Source organism: Trichechus manatus, unplaced genomic scaffold (assembly GCF_000243295.1).
Source record: "Trichechus manatus latirostris isolate Lorelei unplaced genomic scaffold, TriManLat1.0 scaffold00224, whole genome shotgun sequence".
NCBI lineage: Eukaryota > Metazoa > Chordata > Mammalia > Sirenia > Trichechidae > Trichechus > Trichechus manatus.
This window is the reverse complement of record NW_004444160.1, coordinates 2231837-2239119: the sequence shown is the minus strand read 5'-3', so window position 1 is coordinate 2239119 and position 7283 is coordinate 2231837. Positions and strand designations below refer to the sequence as shown.

The 7283-nt window shown below is 34.9% G+C and overlaps 1 pseudogene; it reads right to left on the bottom strand.

Moving 5' to 3' along the window:
- Positions 1-2091: 2091 nt before the first annotated feature.
- Positions 2092-5714, bottom strand: LOC101360194 (DNA mismatch repair protein Msh3 pseudogene; annotated as a pseudogene).
- Between the last annotated feature and the right edge of the window lie 1569 nt (positions 5715-7283).

The window sequence follows — 7283 nt, the reverse complement described above, 5'->3', positions numbered from 1 at the left end:
GTCATTCCATAGCTCATCTGGTCTTCAGTCATTAGTGTTCAATGCCTCAAATCTATTCTTGAGATGGTCTTTAAATTCAGGTGGGATATACGCAAGGTCATACTTTGCCTCTTGTGGACTAGTTCTAATTTTCTTCAGCTTCAACTTGCGTTTGCGTATGAGCAATTGATGGTCTGTTCTGCAGTCGGCCCCGGCCTTGTTCTGACTGATGATACTGAGCTTTTCCATTGTCTCTTTACACAGATATAGTCAATTTGATTCCTGTGTAGTCCATGTGGTGAAGTCTACATGTATAGTCACCATTTATGTTGTTGAAAAAGCTATTTGCAATGAAGAAGTTGTTGGTCTTGCAAAATTCTATCATGCAATCTCTGGCATCATTTCTATCACCAAGGCCATATTTTCCAAGTATGGATTCTTCTTCTTTGTTTCCAACTTTTGCATTCCAATCACCAGTAATTATCAATGAATCTTGATTGCATCTTCGATCAATTTTAGACTGCTGAAGTTAGTAAAAATCTTCAATGTCTTCATCTTTAGTGTTAGTGGTTGATGTTTAAATTTTAATAATAGGAATGTTAACTAGTCTTCCTTGTAAGTGTATGGATATTATTCTATCACTGACAGCGTTGTACTTCAGGATAAATCTTGAAATGTTCCTTTTGATGATGAATGCAAAGCCATTCCTCTTTAAGTTTTCATTCCCAGTATAGTAGACCATATGATTGTCTGATTCAAAATGGCCAACACCAGTCCATTTCAGCTCACGAATGCCTAGGATATTGATATTTATGTGTTCCATTTCAATTTTGTCAATTTCCAATTTTCCTAGATTCATACTTCGTACATTCCATGTTCTGATTACTAATGGATGTTTGCAGCTGTTTCTTCTCATTTTGAATTGTGCCACATCAGCAAATGTAGGTCCCAAAAGCTTGACTCCATACATGTCATTATGGTCGACTCTACTTTGAGGTAACAGCTCTTCCCCAGTCATCTTTTGAGTGCCCTTCAACCCGAGAGGCTCATCTTCTGGCATTATATCAGACAGTGTTCCGCTGCTATTCATAAGGTTTTCACTGGCTAATTCTTTTCAGATGTTTACTGCCAGGTCCTTCTTCCTATTCTTAGTCTGGAAGCTCAGCTGAAACCTGTCTGCCATGGTGACCCTGCTGGTATTTGAATACCAGTGACATAGCTTCCAGCATCACAACAACACATAAGTGCCCACAGTACAACAAACTGAAATTGGGGAAAATAGAATTTGAGAAAATATAATTAGAGAAGTTGTATTAAATGTCAGAGTGAAATACCTGTGATCTATCCTGTATCTCATTTGTTATTCAAATCATAGAAAAAAGGAGTAAAAATCATTACACAATATGTCACCAACAAAAGAGAAAATACCTATAAAAATGATGACTGCATCATTTGTTACATTCATTAACTGTTTATTAATTGAATGAATGACAAATAATTTCACCCAACAATTTTAAACTGCTTAAAACTGTGACAATATTTAGCTTTCGAATTTCATATGGCCTTATTCCTTCTGTGCTCTAGTTTCTAAAAGCTTGATAATTCTATTTCTTATCCAAAATTCTTATGTTCATAGTGAATAAACTGGTGGTTTTATACAATTGTTTTAGTTAAAATGAAAGGGTAGTTTCTTGCCAAATGTATCAGCCAGTTGCAAATTATCTGAACTGAAGCAAATAAAAATACAAATTAAATATTTTGTATCACTCTCTAAAAGTTTGAATTGTGTTATGTCACTTTAGGCTTTACTTAAGGGTTTTGATTTTATATGAACTTTTCTGTCCATTCAATTTTCTAATTACACAACAGACGTCTTAACATTCTAAAGAGTTTATGCTTTTAAAAGTCAGAAGACAGGAACCTGAAAAAGGCTCTCTACATAAAAGGCCTCCCAGTTTCCAATGGCAGTATTCCGACAGGGATATTCCAATGGTCATAATTTTGTGGTCCTCACATGTTACACGAAGATGGGTTGTTCCTGGAAAGCTGTTTTGTGCAGGTGTTATTTTTAATTTTCCATCTTTTTGTTCACACGTGAAGTCTTCATTTTAATCAGGAAGAGAAGTCTGTAATTTCTTCTACCGCAAACTCATCTGTCCAGTTTTGGAGGTCTTTGGCATCCTTTATTGTCCATAACTTTGCAAAATGTTTTAGCCTTTTCCTTTTCATATCTTTTGATTTGTGAGCTGCTGTCTTTAAAATTTCTCCAGGAACATCTGCTAGTTTAGCCACATTGAGTCCATAACTCCTTGCTGCAATTCCTCTGGTTATTTGATAAAGAAAAGTGACAAAGTAGGGGATTTGTTCTTCTTTGCCTGGATCCTGTTTGCTTTCATCTTCATCGACCAAGAATCCCATGTGGTAATTCCCCACCTGTTGTGACTAACTTTTTTCTAGTTCACAAACTGGTGGATAATGAGTGACAAACAAGGTTAAGGATTTCACATCTCTAATAAAATGCTCCAGCGTAGCATAAGCAATGGCGATTCCATCATGGGTGCTCGTCCCTCTTCCCAATTCATCCAAGTTAACCAAGGACTGTGAAGCTGCTTTTCTTATTACTTCTGCTGTGTCTGTCAGTTCTTCCATAAATGTACTCTGTCCTTTATATATATTGTCTGCAGCTCCCATCCTTGTGAAAATGCCATCCCCAATCCCAAATGTCGCTTCCTCTGCAGGAACGTGGGAGCCAATCTTCCTCTTTTTTATTAAAGGGAAGTCAGAAAGGTCTTTGAATAATTCAGTTTTATCCCCAATTTTGGAGCATGTTCATTAAGTATCTTTAGATAATGCTCCACTGGGCTGAGGAGTTCAGGAATTTCTAAAACAACTGTCTGGAGCAATTTTGACTGAATGTGAGAATTAGCAGCAGGTATTAGTGCTTGAAATTCCAGCTTCAAGTGATACACAGTCTTGACAATCAAGAAGAATTCTTGGCTAGAGCAAGTCTAGTAGGCCAGAAGTCCAAATTCAGGGCATCAGCTCCAGGGAAAGGCTTTCTCTGGGGGAAGGTCCGTGTCATCAATCTTCCCTTCGCCTGGGAGCATCTCAGCATAGGAACCTCAGGTCCAAAGGACGTGCATGCTCTGCTCCCAGCGCTGCTTTCTTGGTGGTATGAGGTCCCATGACTGTGTCATTTTTTAATAATTCATTTTATTTTTATTGTTGAGAATATACACAGCAGAACTTATACCAATTCAACAATTTCTACATGTACAGTTCAGTGAAATTAATTATATTCTTTGAGTTGTACTAAACCCTTGTTTTCCAAGTTGTGCCTCACTCCATTAACTTAAACTCCCTGCCCCCTAAGTTTCCTACCTAATCTGTCAAAATGATGCTGTCAGTATGATCCTATATATATATATAGATATTAAAAGAGCAGTATGCTCAAGAAGACATTCTTTATTATCTAAGCTAAACTATTGTTTGGTATTTAGAAGACTTCAGGTGATAATTTTGGTTTAAGGTATAAGGTTTAAAGATTATCTCAAGGCAATAGTTTCAGAGGTTCATTCAGCCTCCTTAACTCCAGAAAATCTGTATTCCATAAGAATTTTAAATTTTGTTCTACATATTCCCCCTTTTGATCAGGATTCTTCTATAGAATCTCTGATCAAAATGTTCAGTAATGGTAGCCATGCACCATCCATTTCTTCTCCTCTCATGGCAAAAGGAGGGTTATTCATGGAGGCAATTACCCACACATTCCATTTTTTTCCTCCTATTCCTGACTCTCCCTCTTCCTCTGTTGTTCCAGGTGAATACCCACCAATTGTTGTATATCGAATGGCCTCTGTGGAAGACTTTAAGACCCCAGGCACTACGCAATGAACTAGGTGGTCAAACAGAAACACTAAACATGACATTAGGCAAATTAACTGGGATATCCCATAAAACCATGACCCTAATCCTCCAAACCAAGGAACCAAATCCCATGAGGTATTTGGTTGTACATAAGCAGCCTCAGTAGCTACTCTTTTTTTTGTCTTGGTTGTAAATATATCTATCACACAATTTTCATGAAAGAGGACATTCAGATGGCCACCAAACACAGGAAAAGATGCTCAACATCATTAGCCATCAAAAAGATGCAAATCAAAATCGCAATGAGATAAATTTTACTCCCACTAGCATGGCTAAGATAAAAATTTAAAAAAACCTAGAAAATAACAAATGTTTATGCAAATGTGGTGAAATTGGAACCCTTATCCATTGCTGGTGGGAATGCCAAATGGTATAACCATTGTGGAAAACAGTGTGGCTATTCCTAAAAAAAAAAAAAAAAAAAACTAAAAATAGAACTACCGTATGACCCAGCAATTCCACACTGAAGTATATACCTCAAAGTATTGAGAGCAGAGACTCTAACAGATATTTACACACCAGTGTTCATTGCAGCACTATTCACAGTACCCAAAATGTGGAAACAACCTAAATGCTCATCAATGGGTACATGGATAAACAAAATATGTTACATACATTCAATTAAATATCACTCAGCCAGTAAGAGAAATGAAGTCTTAGTACATGATACAATATGGATGGAGCTTGGATACATGCTGAGTGGAATAAGTCAATCACAAAATGACAAATATTGTATGACTTCATTTATATAAGAAGACAAGATCGGGCAAACGTATACAGACCAAAGTTTATTAGTGATTAACAGGGGAGGGAAGGTGGGAGAAAGAAAGGTTATTATTTATGGATCACTGAATCTCTGTTTATGGTGATGGAAAAATTGCACTGATTAAGAATAGGATTGCACAAATGATTAATGTAATTGCTGTTGATAAGTTGTACACCTGTAAAAAGTTGAAATGACTGTGTCTTTTAAGATACTTTGTACTGAATTATAAAGTACTATCAATAATAAATAATACTATCAATAAGAAAAGGTATTTTATCAATTTAACTTTTTGGTTATCTATAAAATCAAAATCACATTCTTTTTTAGCATTATTCAACATTCAGTATCTGATAATTTAGTCGATGAAATTACTATCACATATAAGTGTCATTTTAATTTGGTCTCTTATATTAGAAAACTTCATGAGACTCAATTTTGTTGTTTATGTAATCTAATTTAGTATTTTATGACAGAAGAAAACTTTCTCTTAAAAAACTAATTAATGTCTTTCATCCTCAAGTCAAATACACGTTTTATTCCATAATAGATGATTAATTAGGATCAACACATAATGGTTTCTCCAGTGACCAATAAAATGGACAGTTATTCTTTATATTCTCCTGGAAGAAAGAATGGAGATGCTACATGTATCCCATTTTTTACTAAAGTATACCATGTGGTTTCCATTTTTGTGTAACCCATTTGTATGTGTTACCCATAGGTTTTATCTGTCTCTTTAGAGATTAGCTTGTGGTTTTTGTTCTCTTTGCGTTGAATATAATCAACTCTGCATTTGCAATACAAATATAGGATACATACTGAAATAAAACACATGTGAGAAATTAATTTTCAATACATTTTTTTCCAAGTGGCAAAAATGTGTCATGGTGTCAAGCTGCAGGAAATCTCAGTTCTTTATTGGCTGACTAAAATATAGATTTTATTTTTAAATTTAATGTTTTGTTTATACCAATATATGATCACAGTACATATATTACATTGCAACGTTTTTTTTTAAATTGTAATAGCATACCATGGGCATTCTTCTAGGTTAGTAGATAGTGTTTTATTGTTGTTGCTGAGACTATACACAGGAAAATGTACACTAATTCAACCGTTTCTAAATATAAAATTCAGTGACATTGATTACATTCTTCCAGTTGTGCAACCATTCTCACCCTCCTTTTCTGAGTTGTTCCTTCCCCATTAACATAAACTCACTGCTCCCTAAGGTTCCAATCTAATTTTTTGGGTTGCTGTTGTCACTTTGATCCCATATAGCCAATTTTTAAAAGAACATATTGCTCAAGGCAGACATTTTTTCTATAGTTAAGCCAAACTATTGTTTAGTTTGAAGACTTCAGAAGATATTTTTGGTTTACCGTTTAAAGATTATCTCAGGGCAATAGTTTCAGGGGTTCATCCAGCCTCCATGGCTCCAGAAAGTCTGAAGTCCATGAGAATTTGAAGTTCTCTTCTGCATTTTCCCCCTTTTGATCAGGATTCTTCTATAGAATCTTTGATCAAACTGTTCAGTAATGGTAGCCAGGCACCATTAAGTTCTTCTGGTCTTATGGCAGAGGAAGCAGTTAGTTGCTAATGGAGACAATTAGCCACACATTCCATATCCTCCTCCTATTCCTGACTTTTTCTTCCTCAGTTGCTCCAGGTGTATAGAGACCAATTTCATGCCTTGAATGGCTATTTTCAACCTTTTAAAACACCAGGCGCTAGGCAACCAACTCAAAGGTAGAACAGAGCACTAAACGCATTATTAGGCCAATTAACCAGTATATCTCATGAAACCATGACCCTAAACTCAAAATCAAAGAATCAGATCGCATAAGGTGTTTGATTGTTCATAAGCAGCCTCAGCAGCTATTCTTTTTTTTTTATTGTTGTTGTAAATATGTTTATCACACAATTGTTGCCAATTCAGCTTTTTACAGGTGTACAACTTATTGACAGCACTTACAATAATTGGCTGTACAACCTTTCCCCTTAATCAATGTGATTTAATTTTTAATCAGTATAAAAATGCTGGAATAAAAATTTTAGCACATATATTGTTACCTGTTGATACATATATTTATACATGTACATCTATATATTTATATTTTAGGCTGGCCTCAAACAAGATTGCTGGGTCAAATAAATACGCATAATTTAAATTTTACTAGTATTTTCAAATTTGTTTCTCAAATAGATGTGGTTATGTACATTCCAACCAACGCTGTATGAGGGATACTTATTCCCAAGGTATTCATCATCTCTGGATCTTATTTCTAAGTGTTTTAAATATCTGAAGCAAAAAAATATGGTATATTAATGTTTTAAATTGCTTTTTATATCTTAGTAGGTTTTTTTTTTGGTTGTTATTGTTGCAAGAGATAGATATCAAATTCAAATTGTTGAGGAAAGAATTGGAAATCAATTTGATAATATAATTGAAAAATCCAGGGACAGATAATCAAAGCAAGAGTGGATGCAGCAGATCTACTAATATAAGAAGACTGTGGCTTCTTTCCTATTCTTGGTTCTGAAGTTATCTGAACTGATTTCAATCTCATGCAAACTTTAAATTTATGCTTTATCTTAAGTATTACTTTAC